Source organism: Coenobita brevimanus, chromosome 100, assembly GCF_032717465.1.
Source record: "Coenobita brevimanus isolate Jiangsu-jjx chromosome 100, ASM3271746v2, whole genome shotgun sequence".
NCBI classification, from domain to species: Eukaryota; Metazoa; Arthropoda; class Malacostraca; order Decapoda; family Coenobitidae; genus Coenobita; species Coenobita brevimanus.
In genome coordinates, this window is record NC_137053.1 from 62883245 (window position 1) to 62904589 (window position 21345).

The window sequence follows — 21345 nt, forward strand, 5'->3', positions numbered from 1 at the left end:
CATACTTCCACATCCCATACCTCCACACAAGCCAACACCACTCCACACCCCCACACCACATCTCCACACTATCCAGGCCAGACACGGTGGTAGTGATGTGTGGACGTGCTCTTCCCTAATCACAACCATCTGGTCCCTCACGTCTCCTGGGGCTACTATATAACCTCCCTTTCCCTCCCTCATCCTTCTCTCCTCCACCTCATCCTTTCCCTCCTCTCTTCTCCAAATCTTCCCTTCTCCTCCATCTCTTCCCTTCCCCTCATCCCTTCTTCCTCTCTCCTCCACCTCTCCATTCCTTCATCTCTCTCATCCATTTCCCTCATTACTTTTCCTCCCTCATTCTTCATTCCTCTCTCTCTCTCTCCTCCACCTCCCTTTGCCTTCCTGCTAAATATTTCCTTCTTTCTCCTCTACGCCCCTCACCTTCCAGAGTTTCTCCTCCCCCTACGTTCCTCTTTTCTCCCCTCCCTTTCCCTACACCCCTCCCCTTTCTTTCTACTGTTTCTTCATATCTCTACCTTCTACAGCCCCCCCCCCTCTCTCTCTCTCTCCACGCCTCCCAAGGGTGCCATGTACCTCCGACGCCCTAGATGATCACCTCCAACGCCCCCCCCCCACCCACCTCAACACCATCCTGGGGGGGGTGAAGGAGGGGGGGGGAAGGGTCGGCCCTGTGGAGGAGGAGGAGGAGGAGGAGGAGAGGAAGGGGGTTGAGGGGCACGTTCGGAAATCAGAAAGGCGATCATTTTGACTAGCCTGAAATCCCAGCATGGAAAAAAAAAAAAAAAAAAAAAAAAAAAAAAAAAATCGACATCTTCCTTTTTCCCTTTGGAGGCAGTGGCATTCTCTCCTGGACCCGTTTCTTTTTTCCCCCTCGTTTCCTCGTGTTTCCCCTTCCCCTTACGGACGTGTTTCTTTTTCCTTGGCACGTGTTTCCCCTTCCCTTCCTGGACGTGTTCCTTTTTCCTCTGCACGTGTTTCGCCTTCTCTCCTGCACGTGTTTTCTCTTCCCCTTATGGACGTGTTTCTTTTCCCTTGGCACGTGTTTCGCCTTCTTGCCTGCACGTGTTTTCTCTTCCCTTCCTAGACGTGTTTCTTTTTTCTTGGCACGTGTTTCACCTTCCCTTCTAGACCTGTTTCTTTCCATGGGGCGTGTTTTTTCCCTTTGAACCAAGATTCTTTCTCTTCTGGGCGAGTTTCTTTTCCTCTCCACCGCCATGTTTCTCTCTCTCTCTCTCTCTCAGCCATGTTCACTCACTATCTATGCCGTTTCACTTTCTCGCAAGCTGTCACGTTGCACTCTCACTCATCTTCACTCTTTCTCACACCTTGCCAACATCCCCAAGCTTCCCCTCCTCTCAAACATGCTTCACTCTTTCTTACACTCTCTTTCGTCCACATTTTCCCATTTTCACCCCTAACACAGGATATCAGAGCCACATATGCAGAGACATGGCCGCTTGTTCGCCTCTACATGGGAAAAATACATGACGGGAACAGGTAACAAGACAGAAAGGGCCGGGAGGGAAAAAGAAAAAGGGAAAACTGGAAAAACAAGTGAGGGATGTGGCACAGGGACGAGCAGGTAAATTGATAAAGGTCGATAGCAGGTAGAATGATAAAGGTGGGTGGGTGTGTGGGTGGATAGAAACAGGTAAATTGATTAAGGTCGATAGCAGGTAGAATGATAAAGGTGGGTGGATGGGTGACAGGATGTTTAGATGGATGGATGTAAGAGGATGAATGATGTATGGATGGATGTAAGAGGATGAATGATGTATGGATGGATGGAGGAGGAGGAATGATATATGGGTGGATGTAAGAGGATGAATGATATATGTATGGATGAAAGGATGATGGGTAAAAGGAGACAAGGTAATAATGAATGAGAACAATGAATGAGTGAAAGACAGAACTACGAGAAAATCGACAAGTGGGCTAATACTAAAACTCGTACGATATAATGACATCATCGTACCGGTGTATACAGAAAGATGGACATGCGTCAGAGTGGCAAGTTCCCCCCCCCCCCAGAAAGACAGGCAGATGGAGATGGATAGACACTTGGATAGAGAGAGGAGAGCAACAAAGATGAAGTTGAAGACGGTGCGGCGTGCAAGAAATACGTAAAGACAGACAGATGGATAGATGGGATAAAAGACTGACAGGGGCCCAGAGAAGACAGTAAAGTGAGAGGAGAGGAGGAAAGATGTTCAAAATACCTCACAGGGCAGGCTAGAAACAGACAGACAAACAGATCGACAGAAAAACAGACAGGCAGAAACACAGAAATAAAGAGAGGAAACAGACAAGGAGGAGCACAGTAAAGCGTGTTACAACAGACAGACAAACAAAATGACAGAAAGACAGAAAAGTCAGAAATAAAGAGAGTGAAAACTGAGGCGAGGCGAGGCACAGTACAGCGTGTTAAAAATGGGTGGGGGAGGCGTGTTTGCCCTCAGCGAGACTCCCCGTGGCTTGTCTCATGAAGCTTGTGTGTGGGGACCAGGACACCCAGGGCACGGACATCCACGACACGAAAACACACGGAAACGGAATCCCAAGCCCTCCACACGACGCTAGAATAATCAAATGAGACACAGTGTTGGTGAGGTTTAATGTCTGAACCTTATTTCACTGCCCCCACAAAGACACGACTTAATTCCGCCTGGAGAAATTTTTAAGCAGTTAGGGGGTTTTCACAACTACAATGGCTCTGCTGCCTGCTGCCGGACTCTCAGGAGAAGGATTATCCAAAGCCTTTATCAACCATTAAAGAAAAAATATGAGTAAAATACAAACGAATAAAAGTGGAAAATTTTACAAGCGTTTTACTAGGCTCTTGAACCCAATTTCTTATTCTTTCTTTTTCTTTTTATGACAAATATGAAGGAAACAAGGGCTAGAAGCTTTTTAAGGCCTAAAAAGTCTCCAAAAGAACCCTTAAATTGAAGTCTCCAGGAACCATCTACAAAGGCATTTGGAAGACCCTTGAGGTTTTAGGACTGTAAGGGGTTCTTTTCAAATCGGACCCTCAGTAATTCAGTAACTCAATGACAATGGCGCTTCTAGGCCAGCCCTCTCGTTAGTATTTTCATCCGAATACGCATCAAAGCATTACATTCAGGACAACAAGAGATGGTATTATTCACCTCATGGAAATCTTAATAGCCTGGATCAAAGTGTGTGTGTGTGTGTGTGTGTGTGTGTGTGTGTGTGTGTGTGTGTGAGAGAGAGAGAGAGAGAGAGAGAGAGTTGGGGGGGAAGGGGGGGAAGCGGAGGGAAGGAGCGGGGTCCAACTTGTCAGGTTTATTGTGCGTGGTAAGTGGCTGGGGATAATGTGGTGGGGATGTGTGTGTGTGAGATGTTGTGGCCATGTTACACCACGATACAGCCCTTGTAGTGGGGGAGGGGAGGGGGGAGAAGGAGAGACAGACAGAGAGACAGATGGAAAGACAAAGATTGCGTGGAGACAGAGAGAGAGGGTGGGGAGAGGTACAGACAGATAGATAGATAGATGGAGGGAGGGAGAAAGAATGAGCGGAGACAGCCGGACATAAGGAAAAACAAACGGGGAAGAGGGACAGACAGACAGACACATAGTTGGAAGGACAAAGAATGAGTGAAGACAGAGAGACAGACAGACAAACGGACGAATATACAAACAATGAGAGACCTACAAACACAGCAAAACAGACAAGAAGAAAAACACAGATATAAAGAAAACACAAAAACAGACTCAATGAAAAAACAAACACTTCCAAGGCTACACACACACACACACACACACACTGTCCATTACCAGATTGGTCCACTGCGGCTCCCCCCACCCCCACCCCCACCCATGCCTCACACTGCAGGCGGTCACACTTACTGTCATAATCCACACTAACACACTCACACACATCTCACTCTATATTCCGTTTCAACTGCATCCACGTCGCATTCAACACTCATTTACTCACCTCCCCCCCTCTCTCTCTGTCTCTCTCACACACACACACACACCTTCACCCAATCCACCACATCCCCATCCCTCCCAGCCCTTTCTAAGCCTTGCTCTCATTTTCTCATCCATCTCACTCTACCCTCACACATACTATCTCACTCTCACACACTCTATTTCACTCTTACCACACTCTAGTTCACTTTCACTCTGGCGGAACTAACTCTACACACTCTCCAGGGCTCACCGTCATCAGAAATATTACAGAACATTTTTCAAAGCGGGTGTCGAGTCATTACACAACTATACTTTTGTGGTAAGTAATATTTTATGGAGGAGAGAGAGAGAGAGGGAGAGAGAGAGGTGACAGTTTACAGGGTCTCTCTCTCTCTCCCTCTCTCTCTAAGCAGGACCTCCACAGACAAAGGCAAGGCTGACTCAGAGCTCTTCACTTGCCTCTTCCGTTCTCTCCCTTTCTCTCTTATCTCCCTCTCCTCTCCCCTTTCAGTCTCCCCTTCCCTCCCCCTTATCTCTCACTCCTATTCTCTCCCTCTTCTTATCTTTGCTGCACCTCTCTCTCTCTCTCTCTCTCCCCTCCATCTTAGCTACATCGTTTTTCTCTCCCTTTCACTTCCCTCTCTCTCTTCATTTTAACCTTTCACCCCCTCCATCTTCTCCCTCCCTCCCTCCCTCTCCCTCACAATGTTTCCCTCCCTTTCTTCCTTCCTCTATGGTCTGTTTCCCTCGTCCACCAACCAGCGTTTCCTCTCCCTCTTTACTGCTAATATTCGTTCTCCTTCGTCACATCCCTCCCTCCCTTCTTTTACAAATCATCGAAGGGGAAGAGACTGACTTTGCTTTTCTGTTTTTGCCTAACTGACTCTCTCTCTCTCTCTCTCTCTCTCTCTCTCTCTCTCTCTCTCTCTCTTTCTACCTATCTATCTACCTTTTAGAGATCACTGAAGCGACTGAATTCTTTTTCTTGGTTAGACTGACTTTTTTTTCATTTTTCTCTCCTTCCCTCTTGTCCCCCTTTCCTCCCTTCCCCTCTCTGTCTGTCCGTCTATCTGTCTATCTATATATCAATCTATCTATTATTAAAAAATTGTCGAAGGGGAAGTTACTGAATTTTTCCACTTTCTTCATCTCGACATGACTGATTTTCTCTCTCACTTCTTTCTTTCCTTTCCTTCGTCTCTCTTTCTTCCCTCCCACAGCTCTCCCCCCCTCTCTCTCTCTCTAATATTACAGTGTCATCATTATTTACCATATTCAACCATCCTCCCCTCTTCCCCCCACCTACTTATCCCCCATCTATATGCAACCCATCCATCTCCCCTCAATGCCCTCTCCCCTCGTGTCATTCTCCTCTCCCCTCCGCGACCCCTCTCAGCCATATCCTCCAAATCTATCTATCTATCTATCTACTCAGGCCGGCTACTCCAAGCTCCTCTCAAAATCACACACACGGTAACGCAGAGGACAAGTGAGAGAGTTCAGGAGGCTTGGATAGATAAACTCGATAGATAGATAGAGAAGTGATGTGTCATGTGGGATGCAAGAAGGGTTAGACAGACAAAAGACACAGGCGATAGATAAAAGGCATGGGCGATAAAAGAAAAGCGATACCGGTAGTTGACTAAGAAGGGATAGACAGACAGACATAAAGATAAGTAGATAGATACAGATAAAGATAGAAAGATCGATAGATACATACATACACAGAAGGAAAGGTGGTGAAAGAGAAGGCAGGCGATGAAAGTACTTGCGTTAGATGTGGCGTTGGCTTTGGTAGAGAGAGGTTCAAAGTCACTCCAAATCATCCTCTTAATGTGACGACAGTACCGAACCGACCGAGCCACCGTATCGTCTCTCTCTCTCTCCACGTCCATTCGTTCAAGGACCATCCATCATCCAGCCTCGCCTCTCTCTTTGTGCTTTCTTGCCCCGTCGTCCTATTCGTCTTCCCTCGCCGCGAAATGCCCCCCCCAACACACACACACACACACACACACATTCCTCCTCCCCCCCTCTCTCTCACACATACCCTACCCCCATCCCTCCTGCCCCGCCCCTTCCAAATGCCCATGTGTTGCTTTTTATCACATCTGGTACCCCCTCCTCTCTCTCCCCTCTTCATATCACCTCCCCTCAGTATAAAAGTAAAATCAAAGTGGGGAAAGGGAGAGGGGAGGACAGACACATGGAACAGAGGGTGGAAGAGACGACAGGTGAAGTAAACAAAGGTATGGTACAGGTTAATTGATTGCTGAGGACAGGTGTTGAATTGTGGGTGTCTACAAATTAAGTGGCACTCGGTGGTACTCGAACCCACCAATCCCGGGTTTCATTCTGTAGTGGTTTGTCCACCTGTTTCCCCTCCCCTCCCCTCGTCTCGTCTCTGCGGTTCCCCTTCCCCTTCTCCTCTCTCCAGAACCCCCCTCCTTCGTATCTTCCCTTTCCCCCCCCAAGCCTCCCTCCCCTCCTCCCTCCAGGCCTCCCTCCCCCATCTCCCCTCCTCCCTTCAACCCTTTCTCCCCTCCTCCCTCCAGGCTTCCCTTCCCTTCTCCCCTCCTCCCTTCAACGCTCCCTCTCCTCTTCCCTCCAGGCATTCCTTCCCTTCTCCCCTCCCTTCCCCTCCCCTCCCCTCAGCACCGGGAGCGACACGTGTTTCCCTGGCCACTATATTTCCCTCCCACGGCCCGCACTAAATTAATATTCATGACAGAGACGCGGGGTAAACTGCCCAGGGAGAACAGCGGCAGGGAGAGGGAGAGGACAGGGAGGTAGAGGGAGAGGACAGGGAGGGAGAGAGAGAGAGACGGAAAGAGGAGGGAGGAGAGGGAGAGGACAGGGAGGGAGAGGGAGAGAGACGGAAAGAGGAGGGAGGAGAGGGAGAGGACAGGGAGGGAGCAGAGGGATAGGGAGAGAAACGGAAGAGGAGGGAGGAGGGGAGGGAGAGGAAGGAGGAGACAAGAGAGAGGAATGGGGGAGAGGGAAATCGACAGAGAGGGAAAGGAGAGGGGAGATGGGGAATGGAGAGGGAGGGGGGAGACAAGAGGGAGGATTGAGGGGAGGGCAACGGGAGGGAGAGGAGAGGGAGGAGACAGGAAAATGTCCGGAATGAGGGATGGGAGAGAAAGAAGAGGAAGGGAGGAGACAAGATACAGGAAAGAGGAATGGGAGGAAAACAAGAGAGGAAAGGAAGACGATAGCAGACTCACGGGAGGGAAAGTGAGGGAGGAGACGGAAGGAAGGAAGGAAGGAAGGATGGAAGGAAGGAAGGAAGGAAGGAAAGGATGAGATGAATACAAGGACTGCAAGGAAAAGAGGAGGATGAGAGATGCAGGGAAAGGAAAGAGATGGGAGATGAAAGAGGAGGGAGAGGAAAGGGCAGGAAGAGGAAAAGAGGATGGAGGCGCAGGGAGAGAGGGGAGAGGAGAGGACAGGAGGAAGGAAAGTAGGAAATAAGGAAATGGAGGGTCTGAAGAGGGGAAAGACATCGGAAGAGAGGAGGGTGAGCGGTGAGGAGGAATGAAGGGGAGAGAAGATTTAGTAGATGGGGAGAGGGAGGAGGTGGGGAGGGAGAGGGGAGGAAGGAGGGACAGGAGGTAAGGAGGAAACAAGTGACAGGCAATGACAGAGAGAGAGAGAGAGAGAGAGAGAGAGAGAGAGAGAGAGAGAGAAAGATGCAGTAGAAAAGTTAACTTTGGAGGAAAGCAGAGAAAAGGAAGGAAGTTTGCTTGTTAGAAATGTAGCATCCAGTAGGCAGGAGAGGGGAAGAGAAGGTAAGGGAGGAGAAGGAGGGATAAAAGACGTAAGGGAGGGGGAGTAAGTTAGGGACGAGGAGGGAAAAAGGGAGGAAAGAAGGAGGAAAGTTAGGGAGGAGGGGGGAAAACGGGAGGAAGGGAGCAGGAATAAGTGGGAAGAAAGGAGGTACGGAAGGGAGGAAGAGGGAAAGGAGAAGGGAGGAAAGGAAGGGGAATAATTTAGGAGAGAGAAGGAGGGATCATGGAAGGGAGGAGGAAGAAAGGGGGGAGGAAGGGAGGAGGCACAAATTAAAGCCTAAAAACAAAAATAACTACAAAAGGAAGATGATAACTAACAAAACTATTCGATCTGTTTAAGACAAGGATAGCACAGCACAAGTCAGTAGCCGAGTGATTAGGGCAGTTTTTCATCCGATGCTACAATGGTTTTTTTCGCGTCGTCGCTGCGTGTCGTCCCGTGTCGTGGTCGTGTCGCCTGTCCATGGGTGTCGTGTCGGGCTGGTCGTTCCCTATCCTGGCTTCATTGGTCGTTTTTTTGGCGGGTCGTTTTTGTGTTGGGTGTCGTGTCTGGGCTTTTATTTATGTGGTTGTGGTGGTGTGGTGGTGGATTGATTGGCTGGGATTGTGGATGTGGGTTCTCTCTTTCTCTCTCTCTCTCTCTCTCCCTTTTCTCTCATTCTATATTCCCAAGCTGAACATAAATACAGGAGTCAGAAATGGAGGACGGGAAAATATATTAAAACCAGAGAGAGAGAGAGAGAGAGAGAGAGAGAGAGAGAGAGAGAGAGAGAGAGTGGTATGAACGAAGAAAAACTGATAAAAAAGGGAAAACGAAAACAAAATCAACAAAAACGGAGAAAAAAAGCAACGAAGAATATAAGACAAATTTAAGAAAGACCAAAGATGTGAGAAAGTGAGGGAAAAAAAGGAGGAAATAGGTAAAGAAAAAAAGTAAATGAAGATACGAAAACAGAAATGAAAGAGAGGAAAAATGATAAAATGAGAATGATGGAGGAAACGGGAAAATGAGGAGAAAGATGAGAATAATGCTGAGAAAAATGAGGAAGAGGAAGAAGCGAACCAGATATTAAAATCATTCATAAATGCGGAACATCCGGCCCGAGGGAGAAAGAAAACAGAGCGGTAAATGAGAAGAGGGAAGGGGAGGAGGAATGAAAGAGGGGAGAAAGGAAAAAGGGGAAGGGCAGGGATGAAAGGAAGAAAGGGAGAGGAGAGAGAGAGAGAGAGAGAGAGAGAGAGAGAGAGAGAGTTAAGGGAGAGAGGAGCAGTGCAGAGAACAGCACAAAAAAGAAAGAAAAGAAAGAGCTGGAGAGAGAGAGAGAGAGAGAGAGAAAAAAAAAAAAAGACCCGGGTACAGAAAAAAAAAACATAAAAAAAAGAGACGAGAGGAACAAAGACATTGGTAAGGGAGGGGGGAACGAGAAAAAAAAAATCAGAAATAAAACCAGAAAAAGAAAAATGCACACGAAAAGAGCCAGAAAAAAAAAAGAGCATCAGAAAAGAGCCAGAAAGAGCACCAGGGATAATAAGAGCCAGAGAAAAAACACCAGGAAAAAAGAGCAACAAGAAAAAAACAGAAAAAAGCAGCAGGAAGGAAAAAAAAAGCCCTGAGTGGAGTGGAGTCGCCGGGGTTGTTACTGAGAACTGGTCATATATGCGACACAGCCTTCCGAGATCAGTGGAGCGGGGACGGTTTTTGATGGCGTGGAGGAGGGGTTGGAGGGAGGGGGTAGGAAGGGAGAGAGGGGGAGGGACGTTGGAGGATGGGAGAGAGAGGGGGGGAAGCTGGAGGAAGGGAGAGAGGAGGAGTGAAGTTGGAGGAAGGGAGAGACGAGGAGTGAAGTTTGAGGAAGGGAGAGAGGGGGAGGAGTTTGAGGAAGGGAGAGAGGGGGAGGGAGTTTGAGGAAGGGAGAGAGGGGGGGAGGGAGTTTGAGGAAGGGAGAGAGGGGGAGGGAGTTTGAGGGAGAGAGGGGGAGGGTGTTGGAGGAAGGAAGAAAGGGAGAGGGAAGCTGGAGGAAGGGAGAGAGGGGGATTGAAGTTTGAGGGAGGGAGGGAGAGAGAGGGGAGTTTGAGGAAGAGAGAAAGGAAGCAGGGATTTGGAGGAGGGGAGAGAGGGGATAAAACAAAGACTGGTGGGGAGGGAAAAAAGTGGGAGGAGGGAACCAGGTGAACAGTGGAGGGTGGGAAGAGGTTAGGGGGATAGAGTGGGGAGGTAGGGCAAAAAAGTAAGGATAAAACGGGGGAGGATAGTGTGGTGGAATGGAGGACGGGAGGGAGGAAGGGAGAGAGTGGGGAGTGAAAAGACGGCGGTGCGGGGAGAAGGGAGGGGGAGTATGGGATGGGGGATAGAAAAAGGGTGTGTGGGAAGAGAGGGGGGAGAGCGTGGAAGACGAATATAGAGAGGGGTGAAGATAGAGTGGGAGTGGGAACAGGAAGCGGGGGTGAGAAGAGAGTGTAGGCACAAAGAGAGGCACAGATTTTCTCATGGGGTTGGGGGTGGTGGGGGGATGAGGAAGAGGAGGTTGGGGTGGGTGGGGAAGGTGGGAGAGGAGGGGGGGAGGGAAATCATGGACAGGGGACGAAGTCGGGGTGAGAACAGGGTGAGAATGAGGACATCAAGAGAAAGGGAGATATGGAGAAGGTGGGTGTGAGAGGGAGATGGGGAGGGGAGATTATGCAAGGAGGGTGAGAAAAAGAAGGGGCTGGAACAGAATGGGGAGGGGAGGAAGGGAAGGAGAGAGGAATGGAGACTGTGTGAGAAGAAGGAGGAAGAGTGTGAGAGAAATGGGAAAAAAAAGGAGGGGAAGATGGGAATAAGAGGAGAAAGGAGAAAGACAAGAGAAACGAATGCCTGACGTAGAGAAGGGTGGAGAGTGAGAGGGGAATGGGAGAAGTGTGAAGGGAGGAAAGACAGGAGGAAAGGAGAAGGAAGGAAAAAGGTGATGGAGATAAGGAAGGGAGAAGGGGGAAGAGGGAAGGAAGAAGTATGAAGGAGAGAAGCAACGGGAGAAGGGGGAAGGAAGAAGCGTGAACGAGAGAAGAGACAAGGGTGAAAGGGGGGCATGGAGAAGGGAGAGACCGGGATGGAAGGGGGGAGTGTTTGTAAAGGTGGGTGACGTTTGTGAAATCAGGACCAAACACAGACAATCAGATTACAGGCACCATTACGACGCTGGCAGGAGGAGGGGAGGGGAGAGGAGAGGAGAGGAGAGGAGAGGAGAGGAGAGGAGAGGAGAGGAGAGGGGAGGAGAGGAGGGGAGAGGAGAGAAAAAAAAAAAGATGAAGAGACCACAGACATTGTACCGCATACGAAGAGGAAGAGAAAATGATGAAGAATAAAAAGAAAGATGAAAGGGGAGAGGAGGAAGGGAAAAAGAGGAGAGGAAAGAAGAGGAGAGGAGAGGTAAGGAAGAAAGGGATGAAGAGACCAGCGACATGGAATAAGAAGAGGAAAGGAAAACGATGAAGGATAAAAGGAAAGATGAAAGGGGAGAGGAAGACGGGAAAAAGAGGTGAATGGGGAAAGGGGATAGAAGGGAAGAGGAGAGAAAGACAAAAAATAAGAGTGAAGAAGAGGAAGAACGAGAGAAAGAGAAGAGAGTAAGAGGGAAGGTAGAAGAGGGAGAGAGGAAGAAGGAAGAACACGAAGAAAGAACACCAGGTACCATACAACGAAGCAAAAAGGAAAGCCAAGAAAACATAAGATAAAGGAGCATCTAAAAAAAAAATACATAAAAAAGAAAACAATATACACAAATCAAAATATAGTCTTTTCACATTACCTTTAACCCTTCCTCTAATTTTCCACACCTCCCAGGTAACGTGCAATACACACCTGGTGAGAGAGAACGATAATTAGCGATCAAAATGGGAAATATTGGAGGAGTCAGGGTTAAAAAATGCAACTTGGAATATTAAGAAAATGAATGGCAATGTATGGATGGAGAGAGAGAGAGAGAGAGAGAGAGAGAGAGAGAGAGAGAGAGAGGTAAGGGTGAAAGTAACTAGGGAGGAGTGAAGATACAGTGAGTGATACAAGACTACTGACAGTGAGGAACAGAGAGAATGAAACAGTAAGTGAGAGAGGAAGAAAAGGGCGGACAGGAGGAGGGAGGGATAGGACAGATGGAGGAAGCAAGGCTGAAGAGTAAAGGGAGAAAAAGAGGAGGAGAAAGAGGGAGAAAAAGAGGAAGAGAAGGGAGGAGGAAGGAAAGATGAGAAGGAAAGAAGGGAGAAGGAGAGAAAGGGAGAAAGGGAGAGAAGGACATGGGCGCCCAGGGACCTTTTGTGAGAAGGAAGCAACCTGGATGTGAGGCCAGAGAGGGTCAGGGAGAAGAAGGGGAGGAAGGGGGGAAGGAAGGTGGGAGTGGGAGAAAAAAGGGAGGGAGGAGGGCGTTAAGGGAGGAGAGAGGGAAACGAGAGAAAAATAGAAGGAAGAGAGGAAAAGTAGAAGAAGGATGAGGCACAGAAAAGGAGGGGAAACACAGATGAGAGAAGAAAGAATAAAAGGTGGTGAGGAAAGCATAGCAGAGAATAAGGATGTAGAGAAGGTAAAAGAAGTGAGGAAGTGAGGACAAGGAACAAGTCACCCAAGGAAATGTATGAGGGAGAGAACGGTGGGGGGGTGGGGGGTGAAATGGGCTTACGGTGGTGAGGCGAGAAGGGTAATAGGGTCAGGGAGGGGAGGGGAGGGCAAGGGGGAAGGGAGTAAGGGTGAAGTTGTGGAAGGAAGGTGCAACGGGAGAACGGATGGAGTAATGGTGAAGGGAAGGAAGGGGGAGAGGGAGAGGAGTGGGAGGAGGAGGGAGAGGGGAATGGGAGGAAGAAGCAAGGGAGGGATCAGAAAACGAAGGGTGAGGGAAAGAGGAGTCAGGGTGGGGGGAAGGAAGGAGGAAAGAAGAAGGGTGAAGGAAGGTAAAGGGGGGTTAGAAGAGAGGGAAGGAGAGGAGAGATGGAGGGGGAGAGGGTTTAGAAATCTGGTGGGGAGATGAAGATGGGACAAGGAAGGAGAGAGGGGTTGGGGAGAGGGGAGGAGATGGGAAGATGAGAGGGGAGAGAACCAAATAAGAGGGTGAAGGAGGGGGCGGAGAACAAGATGAGAGGGAAGAGGGGAATGGATAGGGTGAGACAGGAAAGAGGGGAATGGGGGTGACGATGAGAGGGGAGAAGAGAAAATGAGAGGGTGAAGGAGGGGAATGAGTCTATAATGAGGGGGAGGGAGGGAGGGAATAACAGGAGGGAGGAGTGGAAGGGAAGAGGATAAGAGGGGAAAATGAAAGACTGGAGAGGGGAAGAGAGAATATGATAGGTACTGTGAAAGGGGAGAGGAGAAGAGAAGAGGAGGAACGAGGAGAGGAGCAGAAAGACGGGAAAGGAACAAGAGAATGAGAGGAAAATAAGACATGAAAATAAAAAGGGGAAAACAAAGGGGCGAACATCAAGTAAAATGGGAGAATGATATGTGGAGGATGTGAGCAAGAGAAGATAAATTAAACGAGAGAGAGAGAGAGAGAGAGAGAGAGAGAGAGAGAGAGTCAAGCATGAAAAATAGGGGGAGTCACACAGATAGGAAGTGGGATGGGGTGGAAGGGGAGAGGAAAAAAGAGCAAGGGAAGGCGGGAGGGCGAGTCACAGGGAGGGGAGGGAGGGAAGGGAGAGTGACAGGGAGGGAAGGGAGGGAGGGAAGTCACAGGGGGGGAAGGGAGGGGAGTCAGTGGGGCGTAAGAGTCTTGAGGAACATGACTGACGACGATGAAAGTCCATCACACAAGATTTCCTCAGCTATGCAATAAAACTTGGTGTGTGTGTGTGTGTGTGTGTGTGTGTGAAGGGGGGGAGGTCGATGTGGGGGCAAATGTGGGAGTGAGGGGAGGGAGAGAGGGAAAGGAAGCGAGGGAGACAGGAGAGAGTAAAGCAGTGAGGTGAAGACGAAAGAAAGAGTATGATGGATAAAGAGAGAGAGAGAGAGAGAGAGAGAGAGAGAGAGAGAGAGAGAGAGAGAGACAGAGACAGACAGACAGACAGCGTGATGAAAAGACAGCAAGTAAGGAAGCTAGGGAAAGGATCGAGTAGTGAGAGGGAGGAAGAGGGAGAGAGAACAAGGTAGGGGAAACAGAGGTGAGTGAGACATGGACCGAGGGATCGAGATGAAGGCAAACAAGACTGCGATTCAAGACGTGGAAGACAGTGACGTGAGGCAGCAAAGACAGCGAAGCACTGGAGCAAAGAGAGTAAGGCATGGAGGAAAGAATGGGAGGCAAGGCGGAAAGTGAGCGAGGCAAGGAAAAAAAGGGGCAAGGGAGCAAGAAAAGAGCGAGGCAAGGGAGCGAAAGCGAGCGAGACACGGGAGCAAAGAGAGCGAGGAAGAGTGAGGGAGCGAGGCGGAGTTCACAGCTTATTGTCAACATGATGTCAAGGTCCACACACGCTCCATGCTCAGGCACTCGCCACACAGCCAGTCAACACTCCATTCTACACCCTGAATACACTCCAAAAGGACACCGAGTGGGAGCATCGGTGTAGTGAAGCCGTCAGTACTAGTCCAATACCGGTACTAAATCAAATCAGCACACAGCACCGAAATATAAGCACACAGCACCAAAATATATGCACACAGCAGCAAAATATAAGCCAACAGCACCTAAATAATAGCACACAGCACCAAAATGTAAGCACTCAGCGACAAAATATTAGCACAGTGCCAAAATAAAAACGTGGTCGCATATTTATCCCAAGTATGATGAGTAATGACCCGCGATGGCTTGGGGGGCACCGCGTTTGCCTTGTGGTTTGCGTGTGCCCTCTTGTGGAAACGTAAGCTGTGGCAAGCAATCATGGTGGGTTCTTAAAGGGGATGGGGGGAAGGACGTGGGGGAGGGTGAAGAATGGGAGGGGAAATGAAAAGAAAGACGAGAGAGAGAAGGGAGGGAGAGGGGAGAAGAAAACAGTAATGGGGTGAAAGGGGAGATGAGGGGGGGATATAAAGAGGGGGAATGTAGGGCAGGGTGGTGGCCCCAAGAGATCCACATAAAACACTGCTCTGTCACTACCTAGCACACACACACACACACACACACTCTCTCTCTCTCTCACACACACACACACACACACACACACACACACACACACAGGAGCCAGATGTGCCTTTGTGGCTGTCTTAACCTAATTTCGGTCATAAAGAGGATTAGACCCCCTGCCCTGATAAGATTGGGTGAGCCTGGCCTGGTTAATGGTGGGTGAAGCGGCAGGGTGGCAGGGTGAGGATTAGGGTGAGTATCAGGGTAAGGATTAGGGTGAGTATCAGGGTGAGGGTGTGTGAGGGTGAGGGGTGTTAAGTCCGTCGGAAGCGAGGGTGAGAATGAGGGTGTGTGAACGAGGTTGACGGTGTGAGAGGGTGAGGATTAGGGTGACTGTACGGGTGGGATCAGGGTGTTACACTGAGTGGGGGTGAGGGTGAGGATGTGTGAAGAGTGTGAGGGTGAGAATGAAACTGTGATGAAGATGAAAGGGTGTAAGGGTGAAGGGTGACCAAGTGAGGTTGAGGATAAGGGTGAGGGGGATGGGCTGTTGAGTCAGGGTGAGGAAGAGTAATTGAGAATGACATGGAACAGGCTAAGTGTGAGAAGTGTGAGGGTGAAGTGAATGGAGGATACGGGTGTGTGTGTGTGTGTGTGTGTGTGTGTGTGTGTGTGTGTGTGTGTGTGTGTGTGTGTGTGTGTGTGTGTGTGAGAGAGAGAGAGAGAGAGAGAGGAACGTGTACTGATGCGTAAATAATGTAAAAAAAAATAAATGTGGGTGAGAATGGGGGGTTGTGGGGGGTTGTGGGAGGTGTGTGGGGATGTGGGGTGTGGTGTGGTGGGGTGTGAGTGACTGAGCTAGCCAGGGTGATAGGATTAAGCTGTTCTCAATTATCTCTCAACCCTGCGCCATTTGTCTCCCCCCCACCCCCCCACTGACCGCAGGGGGGAAGGGAGTGGGGGGAGGTGAGGGAAAACTTTGGTGGGGTGGGGGTGGGGGTGGTTGGGGTGCGTGAGATGAGGGTGTGTTGCCAAGGATGAGAGGTAACTGGGTGAAAGTAATCGGGGTGCGGGTGTTGCGGTGTGTGTGTGTGTGTGTGTGTGTGTGTGTGTGTGTGTGTGTGTGTGTGTGTGTGTGTGTGTGTGTTACGGTAGGTGTGAGCAGTTGTAATACACATAATGAGCATGAAGGCAAGTACACAGAGAAGGCACTATAACACACCACACACACACACACACACAAACACACACACAATACTGCCTGAGGACGGGTGTTGAGGAAAGCATGTGCGTGTGGAGTACAGAAGTAAAAACAAGCAAGAGGAAGACGGGAAAACAGAGGAAATAAAACGAAAGAAAACGAGAAGCAGGTATAAGGGAAGGGGGCACTAAAACAAACCCACGTGGCCAATGAGGAACATAATAACACACGATAAATGGTGCTGGAGTGGGAAAAGATTGAGAGGTCGTGATTGTGTGTGGAGAAGGGAAAGGGGGTGAGATGAGGACTGGGGAAAAGAGGAGAGGAGAGGTGAAGAGAGGAGGGGAGACCGGAGAGGAGAGGGGGAAAAGAGGAGGAGAGGAGAGGAGACAGAAGGTGTGGAAAGGAGAAGAGAGGGGAAGAAAAAAAGAGGGGACGATATTTACCCTACCTCATCCCATCCAATCCCTAATGTAAACGCGACCATACTACCCTATGCTATTCCACATTCTCAACATCCAATCCCATCTTATCCCACCCTAATCCCATCCTGGTCTGGCTGGCGAGGGTGGAGGCATCGGAGGCGTCCACCCGTGACCTACAAACCTCCGCTCAGGGGTGGAGGTGGAGGTGAGGGTCAGGGTGGAGGCGTCTGTAAATGTCCACGAAATATATCACTCTCTCTCTCTCTCATTCTTCACACTTACCTCATTCTTTCAGCCTCCCTTACTCTTCTCCATCATCCCTTTTCTATTGCTCTTCCTTACTCCTCACCATCATTCTTATTTATCTTCCTCCACATCTTTCCTTCCCTCCCTCCCCTCCTCTTCCTCCATCTCTCAACCCATCTCCCTCACTTCTCTCTCCATCATCATTCTTACATCTCCTCCTCCACTTCTCCCTCCCTCCCTCCTCAACACCACCACCTCTACCTACCCTTCTCACATTTCTTCCCCCATCTCTCTCCTGTCTCTACGATCCTCACATTTCTTCCTCCACCTTTCCCCCTTCCTTCCTTCCCTCCCCTTCCCTCTCCCCACTCTCTCTCCCCCCCGCCCTTCATCTCCCCACCAAACTACAATTCACTGGCGTATCATTAAACTTTACCCAACAACCTTTGCCGGGAAATGAAGAAAGCATCAAAAATTCTTAATCCCAGCGTCCTCTCTATCATCATAACTTTTCACTTTTTCATAAATCATTTGTTCCTTTCGATTTCTCTCTCTCTCTCTCTCTGTCACACACACACACACACACACAATTATTCATTCATTTTTCATACTCCACTTCTGCTCCTTTCAATTTTAGTCCCCCCCCCTCCCACTTTCTCTCCCTCAAATTCTTCACTTCATGCTACATTTCAGGTACTCTCTCTCTCTCTCTCTCTCACTATCTATCTAAATCTCTCCTACCACTTTCATTCCAGTCACCTTTATTTATCCTCACGTCCCTTCTCTCTCCCTCCCATCTCTCTCTCTCTTACCGCTGCCTCGAGAAAAACTTTTAACAACCAACTGCGTAAAAAGTCATGCTAAAGCCCTCCTCCAACTTTCCACAAAAAATCACGTGTCAGCAGCCCTGAGATTGAGAATTAGACGCGCTTCTCTGCTCTTGTAAAATGCATGGCCACAAGCTCTCTCCGTCTCTCTCTCTCACACACACACACACACACACACACACACACACACACACACTTCACTCCTCTCCACCCACTTCACTACTCCACCCACCTTCCACTTACGATATTCTGTCTCTCTCTCTCTCTCTCTAAATCTCTGCTACCACTTTCATTCCAGTTTATTTATTCATCCTCTCTCTCTCTCTCTCTCTCTCTATCAGACCACACTCAGGACGGGCCGGCCTCCAATATTCATGCCTGACATTACAAACTTTCCGATCAGGACCACTGTAGTCTTTCTATTTATTGCCTGCCGTCCAATGTGTGTGTGTGTGTGTGTGTGTGTGTGTGTGTGTGTGTGTGTGTGTGTGAGTGAGAGAGAGAGAGAGAGAGAGAGAGAGAGAGAAAGAGAGAGAAACTATTTATCTATCAAACTATCTATCTATCAAGGTTATCAGAAGTAAATATCTAACTATGCAAAACCCTTGCAGTAAAAGCACCCATCTATCTCTCTATCCATCTACCTGTGTATCTATCTATCTATCCATCTATCTATATAAAAATCCTTGCAGTAAAAGCACCTATTTATCTATCTATCTATCTGTTTATCCATCTACCTATCTATCTATCTACCTATCTATATAAAAATCTTTGGAGTAAAAGCACCCATCTATCTATCTATCCATCTTCCTATGTAGGTATCTATCTATCTGAAAATCCTTGGAGTAGGAGCACCTATCTATTTATCTATCTATTTTCTGTCTTTTTCCTGCCAGCCGTCAAAATCTAAAATTCAATCATCCTGGGTCAATTAAAATCAAGGTAGAAAAGGTATCGCTCAATCTAGCTATCGGTATCTGTATTTATCTATCAATCTATCTACTTATCCATTTAGTGCTACACCCTCTCTCCCTCCTTCTCTCTCTCTCTCTCTCACACACACACAGATCATCCATGCAATGTTATATGAAAATTCTTAAATGTATTTGGAGTTACAATTATTACCCTTCTGTCATACTATATATTTATCACTTCACACTTCTCTCTCTCTCTCTGTTCGACGCCAGATCACTATCCCTATGTAAAAAAAATAATATAAATAAAACTACTGTATATATCTGCCTATCTATCTACCGTTTATCTCCATCTATCTATATAATATACAGAAGTAAAGATAAATTTGTAAGAAAATACAGAAGCACTTGAAGAATGACAGAGATATTTGTGAGAATTTAAAGAAAATACCTGAAGACTTGCAGAAGTATGTGAAGAATTGGAAAAGAATTTGTGAGGCAATGAAGACGCATTTGTGAGAAATTGAAGAAGGATTTTAAGAAGGTATTTGTAAGAAAGACATAAAACACAGATGATCCTTATGTAAGAAACTGAAAGTGTTTGTGAGTATTTGTGAGAAACTTAAGAAGAATGTGAGGAACTGAAGAATTATTTTACGAAGGTATATGTGAGTACGAAATATATAAAACAGATGATCCTTTGCGACAGGTGGAAATTTTGGGGGGCGGGGAGAGAAAGAGAGAGAGAGAGAGAAGACTTCAACCTCTAACCTGTCTCTCTCTCCCACTCAGCATTTCCATATAATTAAAGACGAATGTGAAAAATGAAGGAAAAAAATATATGTGTTAGGAATTATGCACGAGTCATGAATAATAGTAAAGTCAAAGTTAACACCGTAAAATATTTTCTTGATTGTCATTTTTTTCATACACCGATACTGGCGTTTGTGTGATTCAGATGCCATTAGTAAGATAACAGAGATAAAGTGAGGAATTAAAGACAGAGTGATGTGTTTAGGAGAGCATCTGTGAGCAAGAATCTCTGAGGAAACGTTTAGAGAAAAGAAAGAAAAGAAGAAAGAATACAAGGTTTAGAGACAGGCAGGGGAGGTATGGGTTTAAGGGGGTAAGAGGGGTGAGGTGGGGGTCAGCAGGAGGGCAGGGGTGAGGTGGGGGTAAGGAGGGGGCAGAGGGACTTCGGAGGGGGTGAGGTAGGGGTTAGTAGAGGGGAGGGGGGGCTTGGTAGGGGAGGAAGGGAGGAAAGAAGAGGGTGAGAGTGGGCTTAGAAGAGGTGAGATGGGGGTAAGGAGGAGAGCAGGGGGACAGGGATGAGGCGGGGGGTGAGGAGGGGGGCAGGAGCGAGGTGGGGGGTAAGGAGGGGGGCGTGGGGGGTCTCAGGTTACATAATTCAAAGGGTCCGTTGCACTTCCGGGGGGCGGCGCTCCACCTGGGTCGGGCGGGATCTTCAACCAACCTGCAATTTTAACCAGCGAGGGGGTGCACAAAGGTTATGGGGGGGGGGGGCTTGGGCAGGAGACAGAGAGAAGAAGAATGAGAAAGGAGAGAAAAAAGAATGGAGAAAGAGGAAATGAAGAAGAATGAGAGAAAAAGGGTGAAAGATGCGCATATATAGAGGTAGTGGCGAGGAATGAGAGAGAAAAAAAGAAGAGAACGAAAGACTGCAAAAGAAGAATGAGAGAAAAGAGAAAAGAAGGAAGAGAAAGGGATGGAAGATAAGATGAAGTGAAGAAGAATGAGATAGAGATAAGGAAAACAGACGCAGGGTTGGGAGAAAAGACTGATGGAAAATAAGAAAAAAGAGGAGAAAGAGGCGCAAGGACGGGAGACTGACTGATAAGGAATAAGAAAACAAGAGATAAAAGGAAGGTATAGAAACTGAAAAAAGGAAAGGAGAAGGAAAGGAGGCTTGGAAGGAAAGGGTTAGGTATAAGAGACAGATTGAAGGAAAATGTGAAATAACAGAAAAGGAAAAGGACAAGAAACTGAGAAAAAGTGAAGGAGAAGGAACTAAGGGACTGGATGAGGAAGAAGAAAATACAAGAGGAGATGAAGGAGAGACGGTGGAATAAAGAGGGGCATAGGGAAGGCAAGTAAAGGGAGAGAGAGAGAGAGAGAGAGAGAGAGAAACCTTCAACTGAAATAAAACAGTCCGACCGCAAGAAAATCTGCAAAAAAAAACAGAAAAAGAAAAAAAGAAAAAATCCAACTCTCCAATCGTCAGCAGAATACGAAAAAATGTGCAACACCAAGACAGAAAAAAGACCACGAAAAACGCTACGAATTAACTTTATTTTCTTTCACTCACTTGCTTCGCCTTCTCGTATTTTTTTTTTCTTCTTCTTCCCCGAGCCTGACAGATAAAAAGTTCTCTGCCTCGAACCCATTCTTTAACCAACACCGTAATTTGTTGTCAGGAGTCGAAAAAAAAAAATCTATTATTCTTCCGCACACTTTCTTTTAACCTACACCTGTTTTTTACGACGCGTAATATTGAACTCGATTTATGACATGTCAAGATCTCGACGGTCAAACTTTTACCAGAGAACTGAAGGCTAACATTTATTGAGCAATTGCACAGTTTGGATTTTTAAGATAGTGAATGTGGTCAATTGAAGGAGAACACTTTATTGTTAATTCAAAGGGCAAAATTATACCCTTGATTCTGAGGCTGACATTTTTTTGGACACCTGCAAGGCTAGGTAACATTTTAAGATTTCAATTATTAAGATCAACATTATTTTCACATCCCAACACCGAACTGAGACTAAAAATGATCAGGAATTGGGTTAAAGAAAATTGTATCAGTGACTCCATGGTTAATATTCTTCAAATTACCACAAGACCAGCTAACACGTCAAATATTTCGCAAGGTTAGCTAAGAATCAAGCATTTTACACCGAGCATTATAGCGAATCTTTAACATTTTCTAACATTACTGACGTTATTAATTCTATCAAC